Here is a 16,416-nt window from a genome sequence, read left to right as displayed (position 1 = left end):
GGGATCGACGGCCGTTTCTCACGTTCAAAACAAAGATAATGACGTAAATATCGATTTCGATTGTGCTGAAGTTCACTGGAACGGCATCCGTCACAGTTGCAACAGAAGTGTGACAAACAGGTGAATGTAAAAAATGCCACTGATTGACCTCGACGTGATTTGAACACGCAACCTTCTGATCTGGAGTCAGACGCGCTACCGTTGCGCCACGAGGTCCTCTCCATAACGCAGGGTCTGGACGCGCTAAAAATATACACAGCACGGTGAATATTGATTGTTGATTGCGCAATGCCTGCAGTTGCCAACTTTTCAACTGTCGACCAAACCCAGTGAGCCTAGTTGAGTGAGTGGGTGAGTGATTGAGTGGATGAATGACTGGATGGGTGCCAAGGTGATTGAGTGGATGAGTGACTGGATGGGTGCGTGGGTGAGTTTGTGGGCTAGTGAGGGGGTGTGCGGGTGAATGAGTGGGTGATTGTATGGGTGAATGACTGGTTGGGTGGGTGAGTGGGTGAATGAGTGAGTAGGTGGGCGGATAAGTGAGTGTGGGTTTGAATGGGTAAGTCGGTGGGTGAGTTACTGAGTGGCTTGGCAAATGAATGAGTAATCAGAACCCAACCTTGAACTGAGAAACGAGGGCAAACGTACCACGTGGCGACTTAGGGCTGCCGCCGTGCGGTTTGAACGTCTGCGCATGACAATTGGTGAATTCGTTACGAAACTTTCACCATGATGACCATTCCTTCCCTTCAGTGTCAATAAAAAAATACATGATTCATGAAATATATTCATTTTCCTGAAGTTCACTGGCAAAATATCCATGGCAGAAGCAACAGGAGACAAGCAGGGAGGCGAATGTCAAAAAACGTTTAAGCCAAATCCTGACCTCGACGTGATTTGAACACGCAACCTTCTGATCTGGAGTCAGACGCACTACCGTTGCGCCACGAGGTCCCCTCTATCGTGTAGGGGCTTGATGCGCTACATATAAACAAGGTGGATACATACTTCACTTGGAATGGAACTTTCTACAAACAAACTGAGGGCACCCCAATGGGCTCCCCCCTTTCTCCAGTTATAGCTAACATTTTCATGGAGAAATTTGAGACTGACGCCATCCAGACTGCCACTCTGCGCCCAACCTTATGGAAGAGGTACGTGGATGACACTTTTGTCATCTGGCCACATGGCCGGCCTGCTCTAGACCAATTCTTCGACCACATCAATTCCATACACCCAGCCATCAGATTTACCATGGAAGTCGAAATAGATGGCAAGATCCCTTTTTTGGATGTCCTAATTAAAAAGAGACCTGATGGTTCAATGAGCCACTCTGTCTACTGGAAAGCTACCCATACGGATGCTTATCTGAAACCGGATTCCCACCACCATCCATCACAGAAGAATTCTCTCATCAAGACTCTGTATCATAGAGCCCAATGCATATCCGACCAGGAACACATAAGCAGTGAACTCAAGCACGTACACCAAGCTCTTAGGGCTAATGGTTACTCCGACTATACAATCCGCAAAGCTATCACTCAAACCATGAAGAAGAACCCTCTTGAGGAGCCTTTCAAAACCATCACTTTACCCTACATTGCAGGGATCACAAAAAAGATCTCCAAAATCTTGAATAAACACAAGATCCAGGTCCGTTTCAACACATTACATAAAATCCGTGATCTGGTTCCGTCTGTAAAAGATGTGATTCCGGACATACAATACCCTGGTGTCTACAAACTAAGTTGCCTCTGTGGTAGTAGTTACATTGGAGAAACCAAACGCCATGTCTCGGACCGCATTCGTGAACACAATGCAGACCTTAAACACGGTAGGACCAACACCTCGGCCATAGCAGATCATTGTTCTAATTCAGTAGGCTCACATGCCATTGACTTTTCCAAGACAGAGGTTCTTTGTAAGCCATCTGGCTTCCATGAGAGATTCGTTCATGAGGCTATCCACATATACAAGCACAGAGACAATTTCAACCGAGAAGATGGATTCTATCTTAGCAATCATTGGAAAGATTTGATAAACCATTTCAGTTCTTAATTGATTGTTCACGCTTACAGTGGCTTTCAGACAGCATACATTATAAAAAATTTCGTCTCCCCCCTCCTCTTTTCAAAATATAGATGGACTAGTCCTGGGTAAACTGCCAAATCGCTGCGCATGGCGCTAACGTTTTTTTTTATAAATAAAGAAATGCGCCGTTTAAAAATAAATTTATGCAAACCAACACACCTGAAGATGACCGTTTGAGTTATGGTCGAAACGTCGTGAGAATTTTTTATTGTTTTATATATATTTTATTATTTTGTTGTTTCTCTTCAACGTGACTTTACCGAAAAAACTAAGAATATGAATTACTGCAGTCACGAAAGCTTTAAATCAAAAATGTAAGGTGGATATCGACTATTGATTGCGCAATCGGGCGATGCCGACAACCGACAACTTTTCCACGAACGGCCAAACCCAGTCAGCCTATGTGAGTGAGAAGGTGGGTGGACGTGTGAGTGGGTGAGTGAGTGGGTAGGTGAGTGTGTGATTGAGTGGATGAATTACTGGATGGGTGGGTGAGTTGGTGGGTGAGTGATTTGGCAAAGAGATCAAATAATTAATGAGTGAATGAGTGAGTGGGTGAGTGAACGAGTCGAGGGGTTGCCACCTTTTCCACTGGTCACCAAACCCGGACACATTTTTCAGTCAGCCAAGGTTCGTGACCGAGTCACTGGGTGGCTGAATTAGGGAGAGGATGAGTAAGCGGATTAGTGGGTAAGTCAGTGGGTGAGTGGGTTACTGAGTGACTTGGCAGCTGGGTGGGGAGGGTGGGGAGGGGCTGGGTGGGGAGGGTGGGGCTGGGTGGGAGGGGTCGGGCTGGGTGGGGAGGGTGGGGAGGGTGGGGCCGAGTGGGAGGGGTGGGGCTGGGTGGGGAGGGGCTGGTCACCCCGTGGTGCCCTTATAAAACTCAACCTTTAACCTACTCACGCCGGCTTGTGCCCGCCCTCACAGTCGGGCATATTGTGCGGAATACACCACGTGGTGCCGCCGTTGACCCTGGCCATTGACCGAGCAACCCAACGTTCCTACCAGCTCCCTCCGCAAGAGAATGTGTTTTGATGGTCCTGAAATTCACCAGCATGACATTAGCGACAGAAGACGCGAATGTAAAAAAGAGGACAAAAAAAACACGTTCTGACCTCGACGTGATTTGAACACGCAACCTTCTGATCTGGAGTCAGACGCGCTACCGTTGCGCCACGCAGTCCCCACGAAATCCACCGCACACAGCAAGGGAGATGTTGATTATCGCTTAACAAGGAGCCACTCTCTCTCTGTTAGACATGGAGCCAAATTTGACGCGAAACTTTCTCTGAGACAGATGCGGTCCCGACAAAAGACAAAACCCTTCATTTACCAACCAGTGGAAGATGTTTGATTGAATTGGGAACAAATGTGATGATTGCTTGTGTTGCAGTCGAAACGTCGTGAGAATTTTATGGTATTATATTTTTATTATTTTATTGTTTCCCTTCTACGTGACTTTACCGAAAGAACCAAGAATATGAATCCCTGCAGTCACGAAAGCTTTAAATAAAAATGTAATGTAATTTATCTTCAAAAACTAATTGAACAAATCCTCATTTCATTTCGAATAATTATTGCACCTTACTAGCAACGTTGCACCCATTATGCCAACACGGATAGGGTAGAAGAGTCAAGGATGTGATGATGAATAAGAAAATAAAAATGAACGAGACAGGTGGAAGAGAGGGGATATTTAATGAGGAGTGAGAGGAGAAAGATGGAAACGGAGCAGAGAAAATGGGAGCAATGGGAGAGAGAGGAGGATCGGGAGGAAGAGGCAGAATCATCGCCTTCACGCTGCTGCTGCTGCAGTACGGAGGAGGAGCGGAGTCTGTTTTCACAGTGGGCGGGGAGAGCGGTTCAGAGTGGGTGGTGGCCACACAGAAGCCACGTGGTTAACGGGAGGTTTGGTTTGATCTCGATAGAGAGATACAGATCTGTAGATGAGAGTCTAGGGGTTCAGACTGGGGGCCGCCACACAGAAGCCACCCGACAAACGAAAGGCGTTAGGTGATGTAAATGAATTAATGTACAAAAGCACGAATTCCGGACCAAGTTTTAATCCTGTTCTGAAACTGGGGTGGAGCAGCAAAAAACTGCCTCGCTGCAGTGGACAGAGTTCAGAGTAAAGCCGTCAGGATAAATGATGATCCAGTCCTCTCTGGCTCAGTTCGCTGAAGTAAAGTATGGGTACTCTCACCTCTTCTAAGAAGGACATGCTGTGTGCAAGAGTAGGCCTTGCGGTTTGGGAGTTTGTGCGTGCCAATCGCTGAATTCTTTTGGGGAATTTCACAGACTGCTTCCTGACTTTCAGATTCGATAAACAATTGTCATGGGACATATTTTGATTGTCCTGAATTTCACGACCACGGTAACAAAAACATTAGCGATAGAAGAGGCGAATGTACAATAGAATAAAATACACTTTCTGACCTCGACGTGATTTGAACACGCAATCTTCTAGATCTGGAGTCAGACGCGCTATCGTTGCGCCACGAGGCCCCCACGACGTTCACTGCACACAGCACGAGGGATGTTGATTTTCGCCCGACAAAGACCTCTCTCTCTCTTTCTGTGAGACATGGAGCCAAGTTTGACGCGAAACTTTCTCTGAAACAGATGCGGTGGCCGACAGAAGACCAAACCGTTCATTTACCAATCACTGAAAGATGTTTTCTTGGCTGGGAACGAATGTAATATAATTTATCTTCATGAACTAACTCTGAACAAATCATGATTTTATTTCGAATCATTATTGCCCCTTACTAGCAACGTTGTACCCGTGACGCCAACACGGGTAGGGTAGAAGAGTCAAGGATGTGATGATGACTGGGAAAATCAAAATGAACGGGAGAGGGAAGAGAGGGGAGACTGAATGAGGAGTGAGAGGAGAACGATGGAGAAGTAGCGGAGAAAATGGGGGGGGGGGGGGAGAGGAGAGAGGAGGATCGTGAGGAAGAGGCTGCATGAGCAGTGCCTCGACTCTGCTGTTGCTGCGGCATGGAGGAGGAGGAGCGGAGTCTGTTTTCACAGTGGGCAGGGAGAGCGGTTCAGAGTGGGGGTGGCCACATAGAAGCCACGTGGTTTACAGAAGGCGTGGGGTGACTTCTATGAATAGATGTACAAAGCTGGGATTCTGACCTAAGCTGGAAACTTGGTTTGAAATCTGGGGGTGGAGCACCCAATTACTGCCTCGCTGCACTGGACAGAGTCCAGAGGAAAGTCGTCAGGGTGAATGATGATCCAGCCGTCTCTGATTCAGTACGCTAAAGTAAAGTGTGGGTACTCTCACCTCTTCCAAGATGTATATGCTGTGTGGAAGAGTAGGCAGTAGTTGACGCGTGACAATCGGTGCGTTCTTTACAGGAATTCCACCGATTGCTTCCTGACTTTCAGATTTGATTAACAATTGTCATGGAAGATATTTTGATTGTCCTGAAATTCACGTGCATGGTCACCGTGGCATAAGCGGTAGAAGAAGAGAATGTATTCAAAAAAAGCACGTCTTGACCTCGACGTGATTTGAACACGCAACCTTCTGATCTGGAGTCAGACGCGCTACCGTTGCGCCACGAGGCCCCCTCAACTTTCACCGCACACAGCACGAGGGATGTTGATTATCGCCCGACAAGAAGATTCTCTCTCTCTCTGTTAGACATGGGGCCGAGTTTGACTTGAAACTTTCTGAGTTTGATGCGGTGCCGACAAAAGACCAAACCGTTCATTTACCAACCAGTGGAAGATGTTTTCTTGACGGTGAATAAACGTCAGGTCATTTTTAGGAACTAATTCCGAGTAATCCTCATTTCATTTCGAATAAGTATTGCCGCTCGCTATCCACGTTGTAGCCGTGGCGCCAACACGGGAAGGTGAGAAGAGTCAAGGATGTGATGATGATGAATGGGAAAAACAAAAGGAACGCGAGAGGGAAGAGAGAGGGGAGAAAGAATGGGGAATCAGAGGCGAAGGATGGAGAAGGAGCTGAGAAAATGGGGGGAAGGGGGGGAGAGGAGAGAGGAGGATCGTGAGGAAGAGTCTGCAGGAGCAGTGCCTCGACTCTGCTGCTGTTGCTGTACGGACGAGGAGCGGAGTCTGTTTTCACAGTGGGCGGGGAGAGGAGTTCAGAGTGGGTGTGGCCACACACAAGCCACGTGGTTTACATAATGCGTGGGGTGACTTCTATGAATAGATGTACAAAGCACGAATTCTGTCCTAAGCTGGAGACCTGCTTTGAAATCTGGGGTGGACCACCCAATTGCTGCCTCGATGCACTGGACAGAGTTCAGAGTAAAGCTGTCAGGGCACATGATGATCCAGCTCACTTTGATTCAATACGCTAAAGTAAAGTGTGGGTACTCTCACCTCTTCCAAGATGTATATGCTGTGTGGAAGAGTAGGCCGTAATTGACGACTGGCCAATCGGTGCGTTCTTTACAGGAATTCCATCGATTGATTCCTGACTTTCAGATTCGATAAACAATTGTCATGGAACATATTTTGATTGTCCTGAAATCAATGTGCATTGTTCACGTGGCAAAAGCGGTAGAAAAGGCGAATGTAAAATGTATCAAAAAGCACGTTCTGACCTCGACGTGATTTGAACACGCAACCTTCTCATCTGGAGTCAAACGCGCTACCGTTGTACCACGAGGCCCCCACGACGTTCACTGCGCACAGCACGAGGGATGTTGATTATCGCCCGACAAAGACCTCTCTCTCTCTGTCAGACATGGAGCCAAGTTTGACGCAAAACTTTCTCTGAAACAGATGCGGTGGCCGACAGAAGACCAAACCGTTCATTTACCAACCACTGAAAGATGTTTTCTTGGCTGGGAACGAATGTAATATAATTCATCTTCATGAACTAACTCTGAACAAATCATGATTTCATTTCGAATCATTATTGCCCCTTACTAGCAACGTTGTACCCGTGACGCCAACACGGGCAGGGGAGAAGAGTCAAGGATGTGATGATGACTGGGAAAATCAAAATGAACGGGAGAGGGAAGAGAGGGGAGACTGAATGAGGAGTGAGAGGAGAACGATGGAGAAGTAGCGGAGAAAATGGGGGGGGGGGGGAGAGGAGAGAGGAGGATCGTGAGGAAGAGGCTGCATGAGCAGTGCCTCGACTCTGCTGTTGCTGCGGCACGGAGGAGGAGGAGGAGCGGAGTCTGTTTTCACAGTGGGCGGGGAGAGCGGTTCAGAGTGGGGGTGGCCACACAGAAGCCACGTGGTTTACAGAAGGCGTGGGGTGACTTCTATGAATAGATGTACAAAGCTGGGATTCTGACCTAAGCTGGAAACTTGGTTTGAAATCTGGGGGTGGAGCACCCAATTACTGCCTCGCTGCACTGGACAGAGTCCAGAGGAAAGTCGTCAGGGTGAATGATGATCCAGCCGTCTCTGATTCAACACGCTAAAGTAAAGTGTGGGTACTCTCACCTCTTCCAAGATGTATATGCTGTGTGGAAGAGTAGGCAGTAGTTGACGCGTGACAATCGGTGCGTTCTTTACAGGAATTCCACCGATTGCTTCCTGACTTTCAGATTTGATTAACAATTGTCATGGAAGATATTTTGATTGTCCTGAAATTCACGTGCATGGTCACCGTGGCATAAGCGGTAGAAGAAGAGAATGTATTAAAAAAAAGCACGTCTTGACCTCGACGTGATTTGAACACGCAACCTTCTGATCTGGAGTCAGACGCGCTACCGTTGCGCCACGAGGCCCCCTCAACTTTCACCGCACACAGCACGAGGGATGTTGATTATCGCCCGACAAGAAGATTCTCTCTCTCTCTGTTAGACATGGGGCCGAGTTTGACTTGAAACTTTCTGAGTTTGATGCAGTGCCGACAAAAGACCAAACCGTTCATTTACCAACCAGTGGAAGATGTTTTCTTGACGGTGAATAAACGTCAGGTCATTTTTAGGAACTAATTCCGAGTAATCCTCATTTCATTTCGAATAAGTATTGCCGCTCGCTATCCACGTTGTAGCCGTGGCGCCAACACGGGAAGGTGAGAAGAGTCAAGGATGTGATGATGATGAATGGGAAAAACAAAAGGAACGCGAGAGGGAAGAGAGAGGGGAGAAAGAATGGGGAATCAGAGGCGAAGGATGGAGAAGGAGCTGAGAAAATGGGGGGGGGGGGGGGAGAGGAGAGAGGAGGATCGTGAGGAAGAGTCTGCAGGAGCAGTGCCTCGACTCTGCTGCTGTTGCTGTACGGACGAGGAGCGGAGTCTGTTTTCACAGTGGGCAGGGAGAGCAGTTCAGAGTGGGTGTGGCCACACACAAGCCACGTGGTTTACATAATGCGTGGGGTGACTTCTATGAATAGATGTACAAAGCTGGGATTCTGACCTAAGCTGGAGACCTGCTTTGAAACCTGGGGTGGAGCACCCAGTTGCTGCCTCGATGCACTGGACAGAGTTCAGAGTAAAGCTGTCAGGGCACATGATGATCCAGCTCCCTCTGATTCAATACGCTAAAGTAAAGTGTGGGTACTCTCACCTCTTCCAAGACGTATATGCTGTGTGGAAGAGTATGCCGTAATTGACGCGTGCCAATCGGTGCGTTCTTTACAGGAATTCCATCGATTGATTCCTGACTTTCAGATTCGATAAACAATTGTCATGGAACATATTTTGATTGTCCTGAAATTAATGTGCATTGTCACCGTGGCAAAAGCGGTAGAAGAGGCGAATGTAAAATGTATTAAAAAAAACACGTTCTGACCTCGACGTGGTTTGAACACGCAACCGTCTCATCTGGAGTCAGACGCGCTACCGTTGTACCACGAGGCCACCACGACGTTCACTCCACACAGCACGAGGGATGTTGATTATCGCCCGACAAAGACCTCTCTCTCTCTGTCAGACATGGAGCCAAGTTTGACGCAAAACTTTCTCTGAAACAGATGCGGTGGCCGACAGAAGACCAAACCGTTCATTTACCAACCACTGAAAGATGTTTTCTTGGCTGGGAACGAATGTAATATAATTCATCTTCATGAACTAACTCTGAACAAATCATGATTTCATTTCGAATCATTATTGCCCCTTACTAGCAACGTTGTACCCGTGACGCCAACACGGGCAGGGGAGAAGAGTCAAGGATGTGATGATGACTGGGAAAATCAAAATGAACGGGAGAGGGAAGAGAGGGGAGACTGAATGAGGAGTGAGAGGAGAACGATGGAGAAGTAGCGGAGAAAATGGGGGGGGGGGGGGGAGAGGAGAGAGGAGGATCGTGAGGAAGAGGCTGCATGAGCAGTGCCTCGACTCTGCTGTTGCTGCGGCACGGAGGAGGAGGAGGAGCGGAGTCTGTTTTCACAGTGGGCGGGGAGAGCGGTTCAGAGTGGGGGTGGCCACACAGAAGCCACGTGGTTTACAGAAGGCGTGGGGTGACTTCTATGAATAGATGTACAAAGCTGGGATTCTGACCTAAGCTGGAAACTTGGTTTGAAATCTGGGGGTGGAGCACCCAATTACTGCCTCGCTGCACTGGACAGAGTCCAGAGGAAAGTCGTCAGGGTGAATGATGATCCAGCCGTCTCTGATTCAACACGCTAAAGTAAAGTGTGGGTACTCTCACCTCTTCCAAGATGTATATGCTGTGTGGAAGAGTAGGCAGTAGTTGACGCGTGACAATCGGTGCGTTCTTTACAGGAATTCCACCGATTGCTTCCTGACTTTCAGATTTGATTAACAATTGTCATGGAAGATATTTTGATTGTCCTGAAATTCACGTGCATGGTCACCGTGGCATAAGCGGTAGAAGAATAGAATGTATTCAAAAAAAGCACGTCTTGACCTCGACGTGATTTGAACACGCAACCTTCTGATCTGGAGTCAGACGCGCTACCGTTGCGCCACGAGGCCCCCTCAACTTTCACCGCACACAGCACGAGGGATGTTGATTATCGCCCGACAAGAAGATTCTCTCTCTCTCTGTTAGACATGGGGCCGAGTTTGACTTGAAACTTTCTGAGTTTGATGCAGTGCCGACAAAAGACCAAACCGTTCATTTACCAACCAGTGGAAGATGTTTTCTTGACGGTGAATAAACGTCAGGTCATTTTTAGGAACTAATTCCGAGTAATCCTCATTTCATTTCGAATAAGTATTGCCGCTCGCTATCCACGTTGTAGCCGTGGCGCCAACACGGGAAGGTGAGAAGAGTCAAGGATGTGATGATGATGAATGGGAAAAACAAAAGGAACGCGAGAGGGAAGAGAGAGGGGAGAAAGAATGGGGAATCAGAGGCGAAGGATGGAGAAGGAGCTGAGAAAATGGGGGGGGGGGGGGGAGAGGAGAGAGGAGGATCGTGAGGAAGAGTCTGCAGGAGCAGTGCCTCGACTCTGCTGCTGTTGCTGTACGGACGAGGAGCGGAGTCTGTTTTCACAGTGGGCAGGGAGAGCAGTTCAGAGTGGGTGTGGCCACACACAAGCCACGTGGTTTACATAATGCGTGGGGTGACTTCTATGAATAGATGTACAAAGCTGGGATTCTGACCTAAGCTGGAGACCTGCTTTGAAACCTGGGGTGGAGCACCCAGTTGCTGCCTCGATGCACTGGACAGAGTTCAGAGTAAAGCTGTCAGGGCACATGATGATCCAGCTCCCTCTGATTCAATACGCTAAAGTAAAGTGTGGGTACTCTCACCTCTTCCAAGACGTATATGCTGTGTGGAAGAGTATGCCGTAATTGACGCGTGCCAATCGGTGCGTTCTTTACAGGAATTCCATCGATTGATTCCTGACTTTCAGATTCGATAAACAATTGTCATGGAACATATTTTGATTGTCCTGAAATTAATGTGCATTGTCACCGTGGCAAAAGCGGTAGAAGAGGCGAATGTAAAATGTATTAAAAAAAACACGTTCTGACCTCGACGTGGTTTGAACACGCAACCGTCTCATCTGGAGTCAGACGCGCTACCGTTGTACCACGAGGCCACCACGACGTTCACTCCACACAGCACGAGGGATGTTGATTATCGCCCGACAAAGACCTCTCTCTCTCTCTGTTAGACACGGAGCCAAGTTTGACGCAAAACTTTCTCTGAAACAGATGCGGTGGCCGACAGAAGACCAAACCGTTCATTTACCAACCACTGAAAGATGTTTTCTTGGCTGGGAACGAATGTAATATAATTCATCTTCATGAACTAACTCTGAACAAATCATGATTTCATTTCGAATCATTATTGCCCCTTACTAGCAACGTTGTACCCGTGACGCCAACACGGGTAGGGTAGAAGAGTCAAGGATGTGATGATGACTGGGAAAATCAAAATGAACGGGAGAGGGAAGAGAGGGGAGACTGAATGAGGAGTGAGAGGAGAACGATGGAGAAGTAGCGGAGAAAATGGGGGGGGGGGGGGAGAGGAGAGAGGAGGATCGTGAGGAAGAGGCTGCATGAGCAGTGCCTCGACTCTGCTGTTGCTGCGGCACGGAGGAGGAGGAGGAGCGGAGTCTGTTTTCACAGTGGGCGGGGAGAGCGGTTCAGAGTGGGGGTGGCCACACAGAAGCCACGTGGTTTACAGAAGGCGTGGGGTGACTTCTATGAATAGATGTACAAAGCTGGGATTCTGACCTAAGCTGGAAACTTGGTTTGAAATCTGGGGGTGGAGCACCCAATTACTGCCTCGCTGCACTGGACAGAGTCCAGAGGAAAGTCGTCAGGGTGAATGATGATCCAGCCGTCTCTGATTCAACACGCTAAAGTAAAGTGTGGGTACTCTCACCTCTTCCAAGATGTATATGCTGTGTGGAAGAGTAGGCAGTAGTTGACGCGTGACAATCGGTGCGTTCTTTACAGGAATTCCACCGATTGCTTCCTGACTTTCAGATTTGATTAACAATTGTCATGGAAGATATTTTGATTGTCCTGAAATTCACGTGCATGGTCACCGTGGCATAAGCGGTAGAAGAAGAGAATGTATTAAAAAAAAGCACGTCTTGACCTCGACGTGATTTGAACACGCAACCTTCTGAACTGGAGTCAGACGCGCTACCGTTGCGCCACGAGGCCCCCTCAACTTTCACCGCACACAGCACGAGGGATGTTGATTATCGCCCGACAAGAAGATTCTCTCTCTCTCTGTTAGACATGGGGCCGAGTTTGACTTGAAACTTTCTGAGTTTGATGCGGTGCCGACAAAAGACCAAACCGTTCATTTACCAACCAGTGGAAGATGTTTTCTTGACGGTGAATAAACGTCAGGTCATTTTTAGGAACTAATTCCGAGTAATCCTCATTTCATTTCGAATAAGTATTGCCGCTCGCTATCCACGTTGTAGCCGTGGCGCCAACACGGGAAGGTGAGAAGAGTCAAGGATGTGATGATGATGAATGGGAAAAACAAAAGGAACGCGAGAGGGAAGAGAGAGGGGAGAAAGAATGGGGAATCAGAGGCGAAGGATGGAGAAGGAGCTGAGAAAATGGGGGGGGGGGGGGGGGGAGAGAGGAGGATCGTGAGGAAGAGTCTGCAGGAGCAGTGCCTCGACTCTGCTGCTGTTGCTGTACGGACGAGGAGCGGAGTCTGTTTTCACAGTGGGCGGGGAGAGGAGTTCAGAGTGGGTGTGGCCACACACAAGCCACGTGGTTTACATAATGCGTGGGGTGACTTCTATGAATAGATGTACAAAGCACGAATTCTGTCCTAAGCTGGAGACCTGCTTTGAAACCTGGGGTGGAGCACCCAGTTGCTGCCTCGATGCACTGGACAGAGTTCAGAGTAAAGCTGTCAGGGCACATGATGATCCAGCTCCCTCTGATTCAATACGCTAAAGTAAAGTGTGGGTACTCTCACCTCTTCCAAGACGTATATGCTGTGTGGAAGAGTATGCCGTAATTGACGCGTGCCAATCGGTGCGTTCTTTACAGGAATTCCATCGATTGATTCCTGACTTTCAGATTCGATAAACAATTGTCATGGAACATATTTTGATTGTCCTGAAATTAATGTGCATTGTCACCGTGGCAAAAGCGGTAGAAGAGGCGAATGTAAAATGTATTAAAAAAAACACGTTCTGACCTCGACGTGGTTTGAACACGCAACCGTCTCATCTGGAGTCGGACGCGCTACCGTTGTACCACGAGGCCACCACGACGTTCACTCCACACAGCACGAGGGATGTTGATTATCGCCCGACAAAGACCTCTCTCTCTCTCTGTTAGACACGGAGCCAAGTTTGACGCGAAACTTTCTCTGAAACAGATGCGGTGGCCGACAGAAGACCAAACCGTTCATTTACCAACCACTGTAAAATCTTTTCTTGACTGAGAACAAATGTAAGGTGATTTATCTTCATGAACTAACTCTGAACAAATCCTCATTTCATTTCGAATAATTATTGCCCCTTACTAGCAACTTTGTACCCGTGACGCCAACACGGGCAGGGGAGAAGAGTCAAGGATGTGATGATCACTGGGAAAATCAAAAGGAACGGGAGAGGGAAGAGAGGGGAGAAATAATGTAGAGTGTTAAGAGAAAGATGGAGTGGAGAAAACGGGAGCGAAGGGAGAGAGGAGGATCGAGAAGAAGAGGCAACAGAAGCAGCAGAGGAGGAGGAGGAGTCTGTTTTCACAGTGGGCGGGGAAAGGGGAGGGGTTCAGAGTGGGGGTGGCCACACCGAAGCCACGTGGTTAACGGGAGGTTTGGTTTGATGTCGATAGAGAGATACAGATCTGTAGATGAGAGACGAGGGTTCAGACTGGGGGTGGGCACACAGAAGCCACGTGACATACAGAAGGCGTGGGTGATGTACTTTATATGAATAGATGGACGAAGCACGAATCCTGGTCATAAATCTGGGGTGGAGCACCCAAATACTGCCTCGCTGCACTGGATAGCGTTCAGGGTGAAGCCGTCAGTGTCATTTACGATCCAGCCCTCTCTGATTTAGTACGCTGAAGTGGGAGGTTCTCCCACCCCTTCAAAAATGTGTATGCTGTGTGGAAGAGTAGGCCATGCGGTTTGGGAGGTGATGCGTGCCAATCGCTGCATTCATTCGGCGAATTCGACCTACTGCTTCCTGACCATTGCAATGGAACATATTTTGATTGTCCTGAAATTCACGAGCATGGTGACCGTGGCATTCGCGGTAGAAGAGGCGAATGTAAAATTGATCAAACAAAACGTTCTGACCTCGACGTGAATTTGAACACGCAACCTTCTGATCTGGAGTCAGACGCGCTACCGTTGAGCCACGAGGCCACCACGACGTTCACTGCACACAGCACGGGGGATGTTGATTATCGCCCGACAAAGACCTCTCTCTCTCTGTTAGACTTGGAGCCAAGACAGAGGGGAGAAAGAATGGGGAATGAGAGGCGAAGGATGGACAAGTAGCTGAGAAAATGGGGGGTGGGGGGAGGGAGAGGAGGATCGTGAGGAAGAGGCTGCAAGGGCAGCGCCTCGACTCTGCTGTTGCTGCGGCACGGAGGAGGAGGAGGAGCGGAGTCTGTTTTCACAGTGGGTGGGGAGAGCGGTTCAGAGTGGGGGTGGCCACACAGAAGCCACGTGGTTTACAGAAGGCGTCGGGTGACTTCTATGAATAGATGTACAAAGCTGGGATTCTGACCTAAGCAGGAAACTTGGTTTGAAATCTGATTGTCCTGAAATTCACGTGCATGGCCACGGTGGCAGTAGTGGTCGAAGAGGCGAATGTCAAACAGCAAAAAACACGGTCTGACCTCGACGTGATTTGAACACGCAACCTTCTGATCTGGAGTCAGACGCGCTACCGTTGCGCCACGAGGTCCCCACAACGTTCACTGCACACAGCACGAGGGATGTTGATTATCGCCCGACAAAGACCTCTCTCTCTCTCTGTTAGACTTGGAGCCAAATTTGACGCGAAACTTTATTTTGGGACAGATGAGATGCCGACGAAATACCAAAGTGTTTACTTTCCAACCGTCCGATAATATCCTTTTTTTCCTACGAGCAAATGTACGGCTCTGAACAGAGTGGCTTTTAATTTAGAACAACGGTCGCTACCCCTTGTAATTTTGTATGCCTACGCAACCATTGGAAGGGGGGGGGGGGGTAGAATCAAGGATGTGATGAATGGATACAAGACAAGGAATGGGAGAGGAAAGTGAGAGCAGAACGGGTGGGGAATGAGAGCAGAAGGATGGAGAATGAGTGGAGGTGTCTAATGAGACGAGACAGCAGCGCCTCGACACTGCTGCTGCTGCTGCACGGAGGAGGAGCAGGAGCGGAGTCTGTTGTCACAGTGGGCAGGGAGAGAAGCCACGTGGTTTACCGGAGGCTTGGGTTGATGTATATATACACACGAAGCACAAATTCCGACCTAAGCTGGAATCCTGTTGTCACATCTGGGGTGGAGCAACCAGCTCCGACCTCGCTGCATTTGGTAGAGTTCAGAGTAAAGCAGTCTGGGTAATTGATTATGCCGTCTCATCAGATTGAGTACGGTGGGACAAAGTGTGGGCATTCACACTTTGTCAGTCGGTGCGTTCGTTACAACAATTTCACCGGAATCGACGGCCGTTTCATCACTTTCAAAACAAAGATAATGACGTAAATATCGATTTCGATTGTGCTGAAGTTCACTGGCACGGCATCCGTGACAGTTGCAACAGAAGCGTGACAGACAGGTGAAGTAAAAAATGCCACTGATTGACCTCGACGTGATTTGAACACGCAACCTTCTGATCTGGAGTCAGACGCGCTACCGTTGCGCCACGAGGTCGCCTCCATAGCACAGGGTCTGGACGTGCTAAATATATACACAGCACGGTGAATATTGATTATTGATTGCGCAATGCCTGCAGTTGCCAACCTTTCAACTGTCGACCAAACCCAGTGAGCCTAGGTGAATGAGTGAGTGGGTGAGTGATTGAGTGGATGAGTGACTGGATGGGTTTCAAGGTGAGTGAGTGGGTGAGTGATTGAGTGGATGAATGACTGGATGGGTGCCAAGGTGATTGATTGGGTGAGTGATTGAGTGGATGAATGACTGGATGGGTGCCAAGGTGAGTGAGTGGGTGAGTGATTGAGTGGATGAATGACTGGATGGGTGCCAAGGTGAGTGAGTGGGTGAGTGATTGAGTGGATGAATGACTGGATGGGTGCCAAGGTGATTGATTGGGTTAGTGATTGAATGGATGAATGACTGGATGGGTGCCAAGGTGAGTGAGTGGGTGAGTGATTGAGTGGATGAATGACTGGATGGGTGCCAAGGTGAGTGGGTGAGTGTGCGTGGGTGAGTTTGTGTGTTAGTGAGTGGTTGAATGTGTGGGTAAATGACTGGATGGCTGGGTAAATGACTGTATGGGTGGGTGAG

The 16,416-nt window shown here is 48.6% G+C and overlaps 11 non-coding genes across 11 annotated transcripts; all 11 read right to left on the bottom strand.

Moving 5' to 3' along the window:
- Positions 1–144: 144 nt before the first annotated feature.
- On the bottom strand, positions 145–216 carry TRNAW-CCA (transfer RNA tryptophan (anticodon CCA)). Its single transcript has one exon. It is a non-coding gene; the product is annotated as a tRNA-Trp (tRNA).
- Positions 217–882: 666 nt separating this feature from the next.
- On the bottom strand, positions 883–954 carry TRNAW-CCA (transfer RNA tryptophan (anticodon CCA)). Its single transcript has one exon. It is a non-coding gene; the product is annotated as a tRNA-Trp (tRNA).
- Positions 955–3,202: 2,248 nt separating this feature from the next.
- TRNAW-CCA (transfer RNA tryptophan (anticodon CCA)) lies at positions 3,203–3,274 on the bottom strand. Its single transcript has one exon. It is a non-coding gene; the product is annotated as a tRNA-Trp (tRNA).
- A 1,249-nt stretch (positions 3,275–4,523) lies between these two features.
- On the bottom strand, positions 4,524–4,596 carry TRNAW-CCA (transfer RNA tryptophan (anticodon CCA)). The gene has a single exon. It is a non-coding gene; the product is annotated as a tRNA-Trp (tRNA).
- Positions 4,597–5,601: 1,005 nt separating this feature from the next.
- On the bottom strand, positions 5,602–5,673 carry TRNAW-CCA (transfer RNA tryptophan (anticodon CCA)). Its single transcript has one exon. It is a non-coding gene; the product is annotated as a tRNA-Trp (tRNA).
- A 2,078-nt stretch (positions 5,674–7,751) lies between these two features.
- Positions 7,752–7,823, bottom strand: TRNAW-CCA (transfer RNA tryptophan (anticodon CCA)). The gene has a single exon. It is a non-coding gene; the product is annotated as a tRNA-Trp (tRNA).
- Positions 7,824–9,904: 2,081 nt separating this feature from the next.
- On the bottom strand, positions 9,905–9,976 carry TRNAW-CCA (transfer RNA tryptophan (anticodon CCA)). Its single transcript has one exon. It is a non-coding gene; the product is annotated as a tRNA-Trp (tRNA).
- A 2,082-nt stretch (positions 9,977–12,058) lies between these two features.
- TRNAW-CCA (transfer RNA tryptophan (anticodon CCA)) lies at positions 12,059–12,130 on the bottom strand. The gene has a single exon. It is a non-coding gene; the product is annotated as a tRNA-Trp (tRNA).
- Positions 12,131–14,245: 2,115 nt separating this feature from the next.
- Positions 14,246–14,318, bottom strand: TRNAW-CCA (transfer RNA tryptophan (anticodon CCA)). Its single transcript has one exon. It is a non-coding gene; the product is annotated as a tRNA-Trp (tRNA).
- A 475-nt stretch (positions 14,319–14,793) lies between these two features.
- TRNAW-CCA (transfer RNA tryptophan (anticodon CCA)) lies at positions 14,794–14,865 on the bottom strand. The gene has a single exon. It is a non-coding gene; the product is annotated as a tRNA-Trp (tRNA).
- An 885-nt stretch (positions 14,866–15,750) lies between these two features.
- Positions 15,751–15,822, bottom strand: TRNAW-CCA (transfer RNA tryptophan (anticodon CCA)). The gene has a single exon. It is a non-coding gene; the product is annotated as a tRNA-Trp (tRNA).
- Between the last annotated feature and the right edge of the window lie 594 nt (positions 15,823–16,416).

Source organism: Petromyzon marinus, chromosome 48 (assembly GCF_048934315.1).
Source record: "Petromyzon marinus isolate PM22_M1 ecotype Great Lakes invasive population chromosome 48, UKy_Petmar_22M1.pri1.0, whole genome shotgun sequence".
NCBI lineage: Eukaryota > Metazoa > Chordata > Hyperoartia > Petromyzontiformes > Petromyzontidae > Petromyzon > Petromyzon marinus.
The sequence above is the reverse complement of the archived record's forward strand: the minus strand, read 5'-3'. Positions and strand labels throughout refer to the sequence as shown.